The following is a 16,988-nucleotide window of genomic DNA, read 5'->3' as shown; positions in this document are numbered from 1 at the left end:
CCAATCGGCACCCCACCTGGTGTGACTCAAGCAACGGAGAGCGTTAAGATGCCGCCAGCACGTTTGTTTAGGCTGCTGAATAGGAGGGAGCCAAGTCAAGTGGGCATCAAAAAGCAATTCCAAAAACCGATGCATCTCCACCACAGCAAGAGGTTCACCAGCAAGATAAAGCTGTGGCTCAGGGTGAACAGTGCAACGCCAGCAGAAATGCATGATGCAGGTCTTGGCGGCCAAGAACTGGAAGCTGTGTGTGACAGACCAAGACTGCACCCTGCGGGTAGCACCCTGTACCTGCCGTTCAGCAACTGCAATGCCAGTGGAGCTATAGTATAGGCAAAAGTCATCAGCATACAAAGAGCCAATACGGACATTCCCACAGCTGCAGCTAGCCCATTGATGGCAACTAAAACAGGCAGACACTCAAGACAGAGCCTTGTAGGACCACATTCTCCTGGAGGAACTATGGGAGGAATGAACTTGCACACGGAAGGAATGAAGTGACAGAAAATTTTGAATAAAACTTTGGAGCGGACCCCTAAGACCCCACCCATGAAACGTGGTGAGGATGTGATGTCACGACATTGTATCACATGTCTTCTGCATGTCAAAACAGACAGCAACCAGATGCAGACAGTGGACAAGTGCCATGCAGATGGCAGACTCCAGGCAGACCAGATTATCAGTTGCAGAGTGAACCTTACGAAACCCACCCTGGGACAGAGCCAGAAGGCCCCGAGACTCAAGTAGCCAACTCAACTTCCAGCTCACCATGCATTAGAACAACTTTCACCTAACATTGGTGAGGGTAATGGGATGGTAGCTGTCCACCTCCATGGGGTTCTTGGCAGGCTTCAACACTGGGATGATAATGCTTTCCGGCCACTGAGACGGGAACTCACCCCCAACCCTGATATGGTTGAAAAGGTCGAGGAGGTGTCACTGGCATTCCACCGAAAGGTGTTTGAGCATCTGATAATGGATGCAATCCTGCCGTATCAGAGCAAGCGGCTAGCACACTTTGTAATTATCACTCACTGAATGGAGCATTGTAAGATTCAGGGTGGCACATATGGAATGAAAGGCTCTGATATTCCAACCACTCTTTCAGGGAGCGGAAGGCCAGCGGGTAATTTGTAGAAGCGAAACTCTAAGCATAATGCTCTACTAAGAGTTCTCCAATTGTGTCTGATTCAGTACAGACTGCTCCATTCAAGAAAAGCCCTGGGACGTTGCCAGGGGTCTGATATCCATAGAATTGCCTAATTTTGGTCCAAACCTGTGATGGAGAGGTATGGATGCCAATGGTGAAGACATACTGTTCCCAACACTCCTGCTTCCATCAGCGAATAAGGTGTAGGGCTCAGGCACAGAGCCACTTAAAGGTAATGAAGTGTTCCAAAGATGGGTGCCATTTATGACATTGGAGAGCCCACCCGCGATCTCTAATCGCCTCAGCGACCTCCAGTAACCACCAAGGCCTATGCCGAGGGGACCCGGAAGAACAGGGAATTGCAGATTCCACTGCAGAAACTATGCTGGTGGCGATCGTGTGAACTACCACATCAATGGCGTCATGAGAAAGAGGCTCAATAGTGGCAATGGAGGTTAATGAGTCCCAGTTGGCCTTATTCAAAGCCCATCTGGGGAGGCACCCAGAAGAGTGATGCTGTGGCAGTCACAGAGAGATTGGAAAGTGGTCACTACTGCGCAAGTTGTCATGCACACTCCATTGGACAGACGGCAGAAGACTAGGGATGCAGACTGAAAGGTTGATGGCTGAGTACGTGCCATGCGCTACACTGAAATGTGTGAAGACACCATTATTTAAGAGGGAAAGGTCGGGCTTTGCCAACACTTGTTCAATGACAGTGCCTCGGCCTGTTGCCACCAATCTACCCCACAAAGGGTTATGGACGTTAAAGTCGCCCAGTAACAGAAAAGGTGGCGGCAGTTGGGCTATCAGCGCAGCCAATACATGCTGCGAGACTTCACCATCCAGTGGAAGATAGATACTGTAGACAGTAACAGCCTGAGGCGTTCACATCTGAACAGTGACCGCCTCTAAAGGCGTCTGAAGAGGTACACACTCGCTGTAAAGAGAGTTAAGGATGAAGATGCAAACTCTGCCAGATATCCTCGCATAAGCTTTCCGATTCTTGTAGTCACCCTGGTAGCCACAGAGGGCGGGGGTTTGCATCATCGGAACCAAAGTTTCCTGGAGAGCAATGCAGAAAAAAAGGGTGAAGGTTGATAATCTGTAGGGGCTCAGCAAGGTGGTGGAAAAAACCGCTGCATTTCCACTGGAGAATGACATTGTCTGCATCTGAAAAAGGTGTGAAGGGACCAAGGAGGCAGATTACGCCACTGGGTCACCTGATGCCACTGATTGAGTATCTGTGTGAGTGACATCCATCGTGTCCGAAGGTCCTGTGAGATCTATGCCCTCAGCGGACGCCAGAATCTCCACCTCATCCTCATACACAGAGCTGTGGAATGGGTCCCACCAAAAGGTCTGGATTCTTGGATACCTTCTGATTTTTTGACTTCTCTCGTTGTTCCTTCAGTAGTTCTGGCTGGGAAGACTTCACTGCTTCAGTCTCAGGGACTGAGGAAAAGTATGAAGCCCTATGACCAGCTACCTGTGGTTGCTTCAGCCACTTGTGGATGTCAGCTTTTCCACTGGTCATAACCCGGGAAGGGAGTGACCCAAGGGACCCCTTTCTGGCAAGAGAAGCTGAAGAAGACTTCCACTTCTCCAGCTGAGAAGTGGGGACTGATGTCCCTGATGGTGCAACAGGGAGGGAAACATGCCCCCCACCATCAAGGGAGCAGGTGGAGTCTGACTGCTCTGAGAGCCAACTGTACATAATGAAACGGGAGATGGTAGATCTGTTGTCACAGCAGCGGCGTAAGCAGGTGTCATATGCACAGGATGGAGTCACTCGTATTTTCGCTTAGCCTCAGTGTAGGTCAGGCAGTCTAGGATCTTGTGTCCCATTATCTTCCGTTCTTTCTGTAGAATCCTACAGTCAGCGAGAAAGAGGAATGGTGCTCTCCACAGTAAACACAGATGGGAGGTGGGGCATGTGGAGTATTGGGATGCGAAGGATGTCCACCATCTTTACATGTGACACTGGAAGTAGACTGAGAAGACATATGGCCAAACTTCCCACATTTAAAACACTGCATCAGGGGAGGGATATATGGATTCACATTACAGTGGTAAACCATCACCTTGACCTTTTCAGGTAAATCGTCACCCTCGAAGGCCACAATGCAGGCACCGATGGCAACCTGATTATCCCTCAGGCCCCAATGGATGCGCCAGATGAAGTGAATGCCCCGTCGTTCCAGGTTGGCACGCAGTTCATCGTCAGACTGAAAAAGAAGATCCCTATGGAATATAAGACTCTGAACCATTTTTGAGCTTTCATGGGGTGAGATGGAAACAGAAACATCACTCCAGCTTGTCACAGGTGAGGAGTGCCTGTGACTGGGCAGAGGATGCTGTTTTGATGAAGACTGACCCAGAGTGCATTTTGGACAAGCCCACCACCTCCCCAAACTTGTCATCTAAATGCTCTACAAAAAACTGAGGTTTCATTGGCATGAATGATTTCCCATTAACTCGCGTTCAGAGGTACTGGCTGAAATAAGTATTGCTGCCATCCTTAGCCTTTCGTTTCTCCCATGGTGTGGCCAGGAAGGGGCACAATTTGGGGCCATACTTCTGTGCATCTAAGTGGGCCCTCAAACGCTTAGAGACTGATGGTGGCTGGCCACCAGAAGAGATGATGTACCACGCTTCATTATGTGATGCCACCCACATCGACCAAGGGCCCTCTCCATGGGTGCCACCCAGCCTCAGCAAGGGCCAACTGGCAGGATGGCCATTGCCGGGAGTCCCAATGCCCCAGGGAGATAGGCATCCACTCCTTGGCATATGTGGGGAGTTAATGGCATGGGCATCAGGGGACTGTCAGGGGGCTACAACCAAAAGGGTACATGGTGGCCCCACCACAATGGACTGGCTACCATGCTGGATATCAGGTGCAAAGAGGTCCAGGGTCGTCGTCAGTGCACAATGTGACACTCCATAGTGCATGACGGAAACCGCACCCAGGAATGTATCCTCGCCAAAGAGATGAAGAATGAGTGGTACTGAAATGCAACAATGAGAAAGGGGGCTAAAGATCTCACCGCACTATGGACATGATGCACCATGTAAGGCACCCTTCCCCAGTTGGCTCACTCTTTGGAAAAATTTTGAAGAATGGAGGTCAAACCCTACAGGGGACCAACACATATGTGAGACTCCATTTAGTTGCCTCTTACAACAGGCAGGAATACCGTGGGCCAATTCCAACCCCAGAACCCATAAAGGGGGGGGGGGGGGGGGGAGGCCAACAGCAACGTCTAATGTTCAGGCAATTGTCCATGGACTACAAGTTTGCACACCACCACTCGACTCCTCCTGCATTGCTGTGGCAACTGCTTCCACTGATGTTGAATCAATTTGCTTCCTCCCTTTACCAGGCTGCACACCAAATTCGGATTTCCTTATCATTTTCTCCATACCCGTGGCAGTCATCAGACCAATGCCTTTTTTGAAACCCTTCAGTGTCTGGAACTTCTGCAGAGTGATGTGTGCACAGTCATCATTCTGGTAATACAGCTTTAAAAGCTGAGTGCGATCCTGCATTGAGAGAGTCATGGTGAATATCACAGATATGAAAGGAGGAAAAGCCATATACCTGGCATGTTTATACCAACTTCAATGGGTCGTGCACATGACAGGTGTTTTCATTTACGTATTCTAACACATACAACACCATCTAGTTGTCAGTTTTCACACTATTTTCTTTCTTCTGCCGTATGTTTTCCCCCTTCTCCGATAATATTCTGTTGCAATTTGACATCATTCTGACCAGTGGTGTTATTTCTACTGTGTTTTGAAAGTTTAATTATAATCACCCTGTACTTTGTGTGTATCACTACAATGAATGAATCGTGGTGCTGATGAGAAAAGAGAGGGGGGGGGGGGGGGGGGGGGGGGAGGGAGAGATGGATGAGGGAAAATGTTGGCATTAATGCCTTGCCAGCTGCTGTAGAATGACAATGGGCAGACCGCCAGGATTAATATTCCTTTGTGACCACGAGACCACCATCAAAAGTTTATGTGACCTCATTTCTGACTCACAGCAAAGAGCTTTAGAATTGAATCTAAGACACTGGAGCACAGTTTGGTAACTTGGAATTATATGATACAAATTGCTTCATACTTTCACCGCTAAGACTCAATCTAGTTATCTCTGGGTTTAGTGTGATTTCACCCATCCATTCATCCCTGTGTTTCATAGATCCCACCAAGAAAGACAACCTGCAGGGATGTGGAAGGAGTCAAAGTATACATTAAGAAAAGAAAAGCATATTGTAAAAGCTTAACATGTATATTTATTAATAATATAGTATCGCTAGGCTAATTTTAATCAAGTAAATTACAACGAAAGATGCTACTTTGAATAAAGCAGCTGCCTCCTCAGTGATAATAAATACCCGCTTTTTATCTGATATTGGTAACTTAATATTTACTTGATTGCAATGATATTTCAGGAACCAGCTTGCCCTTTTTGCAATGAATTCAAATTACAAGTGGTCAAGAAATAAAAAAAAAAAAATACATGAACATTTTCTCCAGACAATGCTTGCAAAAACAGAAACTCTGCCAAGTGCATCATCTCACCAAATGTTCTTACTATGTGCAAATTTCACTCACTAAATCTCTGAAACAAGGAAAGTAAGAGCTCCAAGCATATTTGGTACATTAAAATCTGCCAAAAGGAGGTACAATTACAATTTAACGTGCAGGTGAATTGTAAAGGAGTTTCCTTTGAGTGTCACTTTGGATCATTTGTAGGAACATAGACTTCCTGTAGGCCAGGTGAAGGGTTAAGAATTGCAGTGCCAATCATGTTGTCTGTCTAAATTTTGAAGTAGCTTTTTGGTGAGGTAGTAAGGAAAAAGATTAAGAGTATTAAAGGAATATATCTCTTAATTTACTTGGGAGTGTTTAGGGCACATTGAACTCTATGAGTGAAAGGTTAATAGTCCATTCTGCCTTCTGATGTTAGATGAGGAGTTGGACAAATAAAGGAACAATGATACTGATACACAAGTTGCTGTCGTATTGGTAAGTTAGTTGACTCTTTGCAGCTTATTCACTGTGTTAGGTTTACCCATTTTCATTACTGAGAGCTTTCACAAAAATATTTGTGGAACTAATTCATGAAAAGTATTGCCATTTTCATTGTGTACTGTGATTTCATAGTTTATTTCACACTCTGAATTTTGTATAAAAGATACTGAAAAGACAATTATATGTCAATGCACAACTAAAAAATAGAGTGAGAGCAGAAGCAGTTACCATGTAGACCTCTTCCCATGAGCAGACCAAAACGAACTATTGTTAATAAAACCCCACAACCAAAGTATGTTCATAAGATCTTCACTTATCTCCGTAAATTACTAGCAGCAAACAGTGGATGAATATAACAAACTCTGAAATGTGTTATTACTAGCAGCAAACAGTGGATGAATATAACAAGCTCTGCAATGTGTTTTAAGTCTAACTCCAGCATTAAGAATTATCATTTAAAATGACCCAGAGTGCCCATGTGTTGGTTACAGATTCACTTAACCTTAATGTGAAAGAAAATATACAAAAGATGCAACCATTACTTAGACAGGAGATTCCATCCTTCTTTACCACCCCCCCCCCCCCCTTTTTCTCCAACAAATTTCTTGCGACCTCTCTTTTCAATTTTATTTGCACAAATTATTATTTATGTTGACGAGAATAAGTTTGTGTGATGAATAGCTAACGATGGGATGAAATTATCTTAATTTGTAAGAGGTCAATTAATTTCAATGGTATTTGTGTTCTATGCAGCCAATCTGCACTGCATCTTGTAATTTTGCTTATGTTACCTCTATCATCCCCCTCATTTTTATTACTTTCTAATTTATTGAAAATGTCAAATCACTCAACCTATTTTAAATGCTGCAGTAAGGTTTCATGCTGAACTATCATCCTTTACAGAGAGCTGAAGGTGGTATTTTACACTTTGAGCAAAACTCTCTGGATACCAGTCTCAGGTAACAGTTTCATCCAACATAATGGTGTGCCCCTTTCTACTTTTTCAAATCTATTCACTGTAAGCATTTTGTAAAATCACTACATTCCACAATGCTTCTTGATCCCTTTCAAAGCCTTTACAGAATAGGTCCAACTTAATTCTTGGTGAATTATATACCATGTGCTATCACAAAACTATTTTATCATTTTCCTAAAAGAGGAGAGAAGCAAACCTGTGGTGTCTGACCATGTAAAGTGATAAATGTAATTACACCTGTGCCAGTCCTCTGACAGCTGCTTCTATCAACATTTAGCAATGCACAACCTGACGCTCCACTTTTTTCAAACTCCTTTCTTCCATGGAGCTACTCCACTTTTAGATGTAGCAAATATTCTAAATGCAATGAAATATTTTAATGAGATTGTTGTTTTACTGTGTATCATAAGCTGATTATTCTGTGCCTAGTTGTCACTTTGTTTTGTGATGTTATTTACCGATTGTTGTAATTCATGCTTACTGTCCCCTTTTAATGGAATTTTGGTGTCATCTACAAATACAGGGTAATTCCATGACAATGTTACAAACTTTAAGGGCTGATGGAGAAGGCTAAATGTATCAATTTGAGGTAAGGTACCACAGCCCTGAAATGACCAAGAAGAAAGGTATAAGCAAAGATCTGCTTAAGTTCTACCTTAGCCTTCCACAGCACTCAAACTAAGGGGCCCAACTTCCAAATGCTTATCATGACTTACAGAATTCTCACTGAATGGGCTGCAATGTCAAAGGGTGCTTGGCAATTACAGGACGTGCTTGGATCAAGGAACAGTCGGAATTATAGTTGTAAACTGTTGTAGTTGCGCTGGAAAAGTCCCTGAGCTTCAAGCGCTAATAGAAAGCACAGAAGCTGATATCGTTATAGGCACAGAAAGCTGGCTAAAGCCTGAAATAAGTTCTGCAGAAATTTTTACGAAGTCTCAGACGGTGTTCAGGAAAGATAGATTAGGCAGAATTGGTGAAGGGTAGTAGGAGTAATCCATTTAACTACAGACCTATATCATTGACGTCAGTTTGCAGTAGGGTTTTGGAGCATATACTGTATTCAAACATTATGAATCACCTCGAAGGGAAAGATCTATTGAACGTAATCAGCATGGTTTTAGAAAACATCGTTCTTGTGCAACGCAGCTAGCTCTTATTCGGACGAAGTAATGGCCGCTATCGACAGGGGATCTCAAGTTGATTCTGTATTTCTAAATTTCTGGAAAGCTTTTGACACCGTTCCTCACAAGTGACTTCTAATCAAGCTGCGGGCCTATGTGGTATCGTCTCAGTTGTGTGACTGGATTCGTGATTTCCTGTCAGGAAGGTCGCAGTTCGTAGTAATAGACGGCAAATCATCGAGTAAAACTGAAGTGATATCAGGTGTTCCCCAGGGAAGCATCCTGGGACCTCTACTGTTCCTGATCTATGTAAATGACCTGGGTGACAATCTGAGCAGTTCTCTTAGACTGTTCGCAGATGATGCTGTAATTTACCGTCTAGTAAGGTCATCCGAAGACCAGTATCAGTTGCAAAGCGATTTAGAAAATATTGCTGTATGGTGTGTAAGGTGGCAGTTGACGCTAAATAACGAAAAGTGTGAGATGATCCACATGAGTTCCAAAATAAATCCGTTGGAATTCGATTACTCGATAAATAGTACAATTCTCAAAGCTGTCAATTCAACTAAGTACCTGGGTGTTACAATTACAAACAACTTCAGTTGGAAGGACCACATAGATAATATTGTCGGGAAGGCGAGCCAAAGGTTGCGTTTCATTGGCAGGACACTTAGAAGATGCAACAAGTCCACTAAAGAGACAGCTTACACTACACTCGTTCGTCCTCTGTTAGAATATTGCTGCACGGTGTGGGATCCTTACCAGGTGGGATTGACAGAGGACATCGAAATGGTGCAAAAAAGGGCAGCTCGTTTTGTATTATCACGTTATAGGGGAGAGAGTGTGGCAGATATGATACACGAGTTGGGATGGAAGTCATTAAAGCATAGACGTTTTTCGTCGCGGCGAGACCTTTTTACGAAATTTCAGTCACCAACTTACTCTTCCAAATGCGAAAATATTTTGTTGAGCCCAACCTACATAGGTAGGAATGATCATCAAAATAAAATAAGAGAAATCAGAGCTCGAACAGAAAGGTTTAGGTGTTCGTTTTTCCCGCTCGCTGTTCGGGAGTGGAATAGTAGAGATAGTATGATTGTGGTTCGATGAACCCTCTGCCAAGCACTTAAATGTGAATTGCAGAGTAGTCATGTAGATGTAGAATACTCACTGATACCTTCAGGTAATTTCTCCTGTTGACGGACAAGTAATGGCCCTTGTAACTTGATGGCAAAGGGACCAAAAATCCTAAGTCTACAATATAGTAATAATGAATTTCATTTGCTGCACAAGTTTCACAAGGTACTACTTTTACAACAGTTGTTCCAAATGACACCCCCAAGCATCAATTCAGGCATGGCATCATCAAACAAAGTTCTGTGATACCCATTTTAATATCCCTGGTGTTGTTCGAACAGTGTCATAGGCAATGAGAATTCTTGTCAGTAGGTCCTCTTCACTCTCGATAGGTGTCTTGTATAAAAGGCTTTTCACATGCCCCCACAAGAAGAAATCAAGGGGGATGAGCTCCAGGTGAATGTGCTGGCCATGAAACAGGACCTCCTCTAACTGCACACTTTTCAGGCAATGTCTGATTCAGGTGTTTATGAATCCTCAGTTTAAGGTGAGGTGGGCTTGCATCATGTTGGAACCACATCTGGTGATGAAGAACAAGTGGGACAGTTCCAGTAACCTGGGTAGTATGTCTCTTTGTATACTGGTGCACTTAAGCAGGGAGAAAAAAAGAAACAGTCCCAGTGCATAATCACTGACTGTGCCTGTCCGCACATTGATAATCTGTGCTGGTGGCTCTTCACAACTGTAGCATTGAGATTCTCACCCTGACACAACTATTGTGACTATTTAAACTATTGTGACTATTTAGCATTCCATATTTGGGGTGAAACAGGCTTCATCTGTGAAAAGTACATATGCAAGAAAGTGAGGAATGACTGTGAGGTGATGCAAGAAACATTGGCTGAACTTGACATGAGATATAAAGTCAGCAGGAGTCTAAGTATGCACTTTCTGTGGGAGGTAGCTACACTTACTGTAACACTCAATGCACAGTACTCTGCAAAACATTCATTTTACATGCAACTGGTCGGGTAATGATTGAAAGTGTCTCATCCTCTTGTGCAAGCAAATTGGGAGTCCGTGTAATTAACTGTCCTCCTCGGCTGTTTTACTGTGATACCAGTTGCCCTGTTCCACATAATTTTTGGAACAGTCTAGAAGTTGTGGTGTGAGTCAGATATCTTCTATGTGAATATTTGGTCCTGTATGATCTTTCCACTTCTCTGGTACTTCCATTTGCTTACCCATACATGAAAATCATGCCTGTAAATTCCATCACCTGGTACTATTCGATTCAGTTAGTGATGATCAGTGTTAGTACTTCAACCTCTAAACACAGACTTCAGTCTACTACAGTACAGATATTGTACACCAGGACTGCTCATATCAATACACAATATGTCATCTGCATTGGATTAGCTGAGATACTATCTCAACCTCTACATGTAAGTGCTCCTCAGGATTGCCTACCCTACAGTCTTAGTGACAACAGTACTGGTACATGTATGCCACAGTCAGAGGTATCAGAATTATTTCCACTTATAACTTTCAAGTCAGTCATCACTGGACCAAGGTCCCCACCTCGAATTGGTATATTTACTCTTGTCCATTATCCCTGAAAGTTTGTAACATCATTGCAGAATCACCCTGCATAATACTTTCATGAGCACTCATATTTAAATATACATTGTTAATGTACAAAAGGAACAGATGTGCTCCCATTACTGGTCACTGAGGTATACCATACTTAATTAGATTCAAATCTGATAAGTGTTCAGAAATAGTTTTAAGGTAGACATTAGTGTGCTACATGCTTACTGCTTGTTTACTACTACTCAGGACAAAGCTTATCCAACTGTGGGGCAGAACTTGAATACCGTAATGTTCAAGTTTTGACAGCTGAATCTTAGGGTACATCCTGTCGTAAGTTTTCAGTAGATCAACAAATACCCCTTTTGTTTTGTGTTTCATGTCTGTCAGACTCAGTATTCATTTACTACATTCATAAGTGGCTATTGTTGTTGACCACTTATTACCGAACCCTTTGTTGTTCATTACATAGGATTTTTTTTATTTATAAATTCCATAAGTCTGTCACAGACATTTTTAAGAAATATTTTTGAAATACAAAAGGAAACTGTAATGGGCTTGTAGTTGTTTACATTACCTCTTCCATCTTTTTTATGAATTTGAATTACCTTAGACATTTTCAGTACATCACGAAAAGTGCCCCTTCCACCCCCATTAACCATGGCCCCTGCCAAATTCAGTGGCTTGAGTGCCTCTGTGATACAGACAGCCACACTTTAGGTGCAACCATATCAGAGGAGTAATTGTGGATGATGATGATGATGTGTGGTTTGTGGAGCACTCAACTGCATGGTTATCAGTGCCCATACAAATTCCCAACCTTTGCTCAGACCAAACTCACCACTTTCATGAAGAGTAACTGTGGAGAGGCCAGAGGGGCTGCAGAGGGGCTGCAGTGTTTTTAGCAGTTGCAGGGGCACCAGTCTGAATGATTGACTGATTGACTGATTGACTGAATTGAATTGATTGATTGACTGAATTGATTGATTGAATGATTGACTGATCTGGTCTTATAACATCAGCCAACACAGCTTTGCTATGATGGTACTGTGAATGTCTGAAAGCAAGGGGCAACTAAAGCCATTATAATTCCCGAGGACTCACAGCTGTTCTGTATGTCTTAATGGTGATATCCTCCTGGGTGAAATAACCAGGAGGAAAATAGTTATCATCTGGATCTCCAGATGGGGACTATTCAGGAAGATATTTTCATCAGAAGAAACAAAAGTGACATATGGATCAGAGAGTTGAATGTTTGGGTAAGTAGATTAGATAATTTTAAAATGGAAATGGATAGGCTGAAATTAGATATAGCAGGAAGTAGTGAAGTGTGGTCACAGGTAGAACAAGACTTGCTGGTCAAGGTAGGGGTAATACAGAAGTAGGTCTAATGATGAATAAGAAATGAGGAATGTGATAAAGCTGCTATGAGCAGTGTTGTGAATCCATTATAGCAGCTGACATAGACATGAATGCAACATCCAACATAGTAGTACAAGTTCATATGCTTGCTAGCTCAGCAGATGATGAGGTAGAAATGATCTTGAAAAAGAGGAGGACACATTTTGAGGCATAAAGAAACTGTCAGTTTGGTAAGTGAGTGCAGATGGATGTAGGCTGCAGCAGTTATGCAGAGATAAAAAGGCTTGTGCAAGTTAGACTACAGGGTTTGTCCATAAAGTAAAGAAACTGGCCACTGAACAGTATTCCAGTTGCCAGCAGCATGCCCCCTGGTGGGGGGATTTGTTTTGGAAGATCTAAGTTATGCAACACACCAGGTGGCAGTCACATCCAAACACTGACACAGTGAGGATCATACGTGGCGCAAGGAGCTGTTTTTGAATTTTTGTCATGGCAGAAAATGTGAAAAATGGAGCTTTCTCTGAAGCTGCATTACACAATTAAATTCTGCTTTCACCTGGGAAAAACTGCTTCTGAGATGCTTTCCTTGGTTAAGGAGGCTTGCAAATATGATACCCTGTCAAGACCCAGGTTTTATGGTGGTTCATTGAGTTCAAGAACAGACGGGAGACCACTGAAGACGTCGAGCAATCTGGATGCTCTGCAACAAGTGGTCTGGATGAAAATGTTGAAGGTTTGTGTGAAACTGGTGCCAAATATGTTGAGAGCTGAGCAAAAACAATGATGAGGTGACATTTTCTGTAAGATGTTGGAGCAGTTAGAAAGTGAACCAGACTATTTAGACAACATAATAACAGGTGATGTATAATGGTGTTACAGTATGACCCCAAAACCAAGCGCCAAAGCTTTTGAAGCCCCAAGAATGCAAGAATGTTGCAAGAATGTTGAAGTCCAAGGTCAAGACAATGTTCATTATCTTTTTTGGACAAGCATCGTGTGATCCACAAGGAATTTGTACCTCCAGGACAAACTGCCAATGCCATTTTCTGCAAAGAAGACCTTTAATACCTGCACATAACCTTCAAACGGAAAAACTGGAGAATGCCAACCCTCAGAACTCCACCACGACAATGCTCCAACCCACACCACTTTCTTTGAGACCAACTACTTGGTCCAGATAGGGGTTGGAACCTCACTGCAGTCACCATACAGCCTCAATATGAGCCCACTAGACTTTTTTCCCCAAAGCTCAAGAGAGGCCTGAAAGGTCACCATTTTGATGATATTCCCACCATCCAACAAGCTGTCAGGGAGTCTCTGAAAGACGTTACTGCAGCTGACTTCCAGGGAACCTTTGCAGTGTTGGCAGCAGTGTATCTATGCCCAAGGAGACTAGTTTGAAGAATTTAGATAGTATATACCAACTGGATCAATAAATTCCTTATACCAGAACCAGTATGATTACTTTACAGACAAACCCTATAACATGGAGAGCTGCATGAAACCAGTCTTAGGGCTGAAGAATACAATAGTAACAACAACAATAAAAACAGTGAGCAGTCACATATGTGTGTAACTGGTTCAGTTACATTTAGAGCCCTCTTTTTTAAGATTGTTGAATGGTCACCATCAATACCTGTGGAGGTGGAGTCTCCGAGTCCTTTCATTGTATCTGCTACATCATTTTGTGTGACAGTGCTGATTTACATTGACCTATTACATACAATTATCTTATAGTTGTTGGATTGGGTACTCTTATTTTTGTTTGATTTTATCATACTATCCACAACACCAACTTGTAAGGTGATGCCATCATATACAGTAGTGGCCCATATGAGGGACTCACAATGGACATTGCACTCCACTTTGTATCATCTACTGCAGAGCTGAACAACTTGCTGAATTCAAGTGTCTGCTCAGGCTCTGATCATGAGCAGAGTAGTTGCAGCATGGCTGGGATTGAGGGGAATGCATGTATACCATGTGATTGTGACAACATGGGAGAAGAGCCAACTGTGAAATAGGGAGGGGGGGGAGGGGGGGAGGAGGGTCACAGTTCTGTCAGCAGTGCCATCTAATAGCAGCAATGGTGAGTTGGCACTGTGTAACACTGACAATGACTGACAATGTCTTCACCTTTCAGTCCACAGTGCAAGGAATATTATCCTTTTACACAAATAGTTCAATTTACAAAGACATTACATGTCTTACCATGTCAAAGAATACAGAAATGGAAAATGCAAAATGCTGTGGTGACACAAACAGCTACCAGCAAACATACATCAGGCAACAGCACCAATGCCTGCATGCCAGCATACCAGAGTATGCAAGAAACTCAAGCTGGTGAGCCGCACCACCAGACCAACAGAGGGCTGTACCTCCAGCACACCTGGACACACACGAAATTACAATTGGTGTGCGCAGACCAAACAGTTTCCTACTTGCATGGAAATCGATTGGAGCCAATTACACATGGGTATCACTCCATGAGGCAATTATTTAGGCTCACTCTCCAGCTCCAGAAGTCAATTCCAGTGCAGTGAACAGTGACAGAAAAACGTCGCCATGACATCACTTGCTACAATGTGGATGCCTCTCCACTCTCCATGTCATTGAGGGACCAGACTTCATTAACGTAACGGTGCCATGCCGGAAAGCTTTGATATACTCTGCTTCACCACTTTGACTGTGTCAGACTTAGTGGTGGTAGCATTTGTACAAACTTAGTCAATTTCTCTGTTTATCTCTCTGTTCAGAAGAGATCTCCACAGGATTCATGGTGTCAGTTTCCTCCTGTACTGCTTCAGACATTAGTCAAATCCATGCACATCGTCTTGCGGCACTTGTGTGTGCTGGGAAAAGGGGGGGGGGGGGGGAGCTGCACAATATTAGGCAGGCGTACCAGTTTCTTTGGTTCTTAAGTTGCCCTTTATTTTGTTATTCAGGGTGCTCTGAATACTCTTGCTGCTAATGCATGTAACCACTGGAAAGTAATTTAAGAATACACTAAGTCTATGCTGTCAGGATGTCTCAGAACAATGCATATTTTTCTACAGAGTGAAAGATTCATTCTGGAAAGAACACCTACACTGTGGCTAAGTTAGTCCTTGGCAAAATCTTTTCTTCCGGGAATGCTAGTCCAGGAATAAAAGAGAGCTTCTCTGAAGTTGAGAAAGTAGGAAAAAAGTACTTTCTGAATTGAAGCTATGAAGGTGGATCATGAGTCATGCTACTACAGTTACATACTTGACCCCCTATTCCATAAGCATTTAGTTTGTTTACAAGGCAGAAATGGGAAAATGTGCAGAAAGCTTCTAATCAGAATGAGGTCCCCCCCCCTTTTCCCTCCCCCCCTCTCTCTCTAGAGAACAATTGCAAGTTAATACACTATTGCACACTAATTAATCACTGAGCATGGTGGCTTAGGAGTTAAGACTTTGGACTCACATTTAGAACAACTGGGTTTCAAATTACCACCTGCTCATTCATTTTAGGTTTTCTATAGTTTCCCTAAATCACTTAAGTCAAATGAGTGGATGATCCCTTCAAAAAGGACACAGATAATTTCCTTTTCATCCTTTCAGAAATTTTAACATGTACTCTGCCTCTAATGACATCATTATTGATGGGACATGAAACTGCAACTTCCCTCTTTTCCATTAAATCTATAATATGAGTCCGAGTTTGTCATAAATTAAAACATTGAGCTGAACCAGGTCTTAAACATGGATACTTCCATTGTGAGGAAACTGCAGGTACACTTCATGGACTGGCTCAAAGCCTCATCCTGCCACTAGCTTCGTCGTCCTCAGTAGAAGCTCTCTCCTGATGCTGTGAGCCTAGCAAACTCCAGAAGAATGTGTATGTTGGGGAGTTTGGCTTCTCTGCATTGCCAGTGTTATTTTTGAGAGAACATTGTTCTACCATTTGAGGAGTGTATGCTGTATTGGTTACTTTGCAAAGAACAGAAGAATTTGATCTCAGTAACAACAATTTCACAACTGTTCAACAGCCAAGGTTCCTAACATAACAATTTTTCCAGAGTTACTAATCTCTAAGAATCGTGAGAAAACCTCTACAGAATTCAGAAGAAATGAGGAGAATGATTTGGCAGGTTTATGTTCAGTGTGGATCCATGAAGTGTTTTCAGAAGAACGGTTTGTAGTACTGCACCTACGAAAGACAGGTACGTAGATTCAAGTCTTAATCTGACACACTTTTAACTTGACATGCACTATTAGCACTATGCAAAGAGCAGAATTCAATTTACGTATGGGTCACTTAAGTTTGGTGATTTGCCAAACTCTGAATAAGCCTTGTGATTTTATCACATTAGATGTGTGTGTAGGAAAAATCACTAGTGCATTAATAGAGGAACTAGGCATCACTAGTGTATATTTTGGTAATGAAAGAAATGTTCATCTCTGTAATTTGGGCACCAAGGGAGGGCGGGATGTGATGGCATATAATTCTCGATCATCAGACTGTACACAAAAACATTGGGCTACACATTGAACTTCTTCACAGTATCTCTTTGGCTGTGAGCATATGAAACTATTGATGATGATCCACCTGTCAAGGATATTAAACACAGCAGTCAACTTGGTGCCATGTTTTGGTACTAGGTTAATACAAACTCATCACAGTTGTCTAGACTAAATAG

At 42.8% G+C, this 16,988-nt stretch overlaps 1 protein-coding gene across 1 annotated transcript in view; it reads right to left on the bottom strand.

Annotated features, from left to right (window-relative positions):
* Nucleotides 1–16,988, bottom strand: part of LOC126299529 (probable cytochrome P450 CYP44) — a 233,793-nt gene that overhangs the window by 13,224 nt on the left and 203,581 nt on the right. The gene's annotated exons all lie outside the window — the stretch shown is intronic.

The sequence above is a fragment of the Schistocerca gregaria genome, chromosome X (genome assembly GCF_023897955.1).
Source record: "Schistocerca gregaria isolate iqSchGreg1 chromosome X, iqSchGreg1.2, whole genome shotgun sequence".
In the NCBI taxonomy this organism is placed as follows: domain Eukaryota; kingdom Metazoa; phylum Arthropoda; class Insecta; order Orthoptera; family Acrididae; genus Schistocerca; species Schistocerca gregaria.
This window is presented reverse-complemented; position numbering and strand designations above follow the sequence as displayed.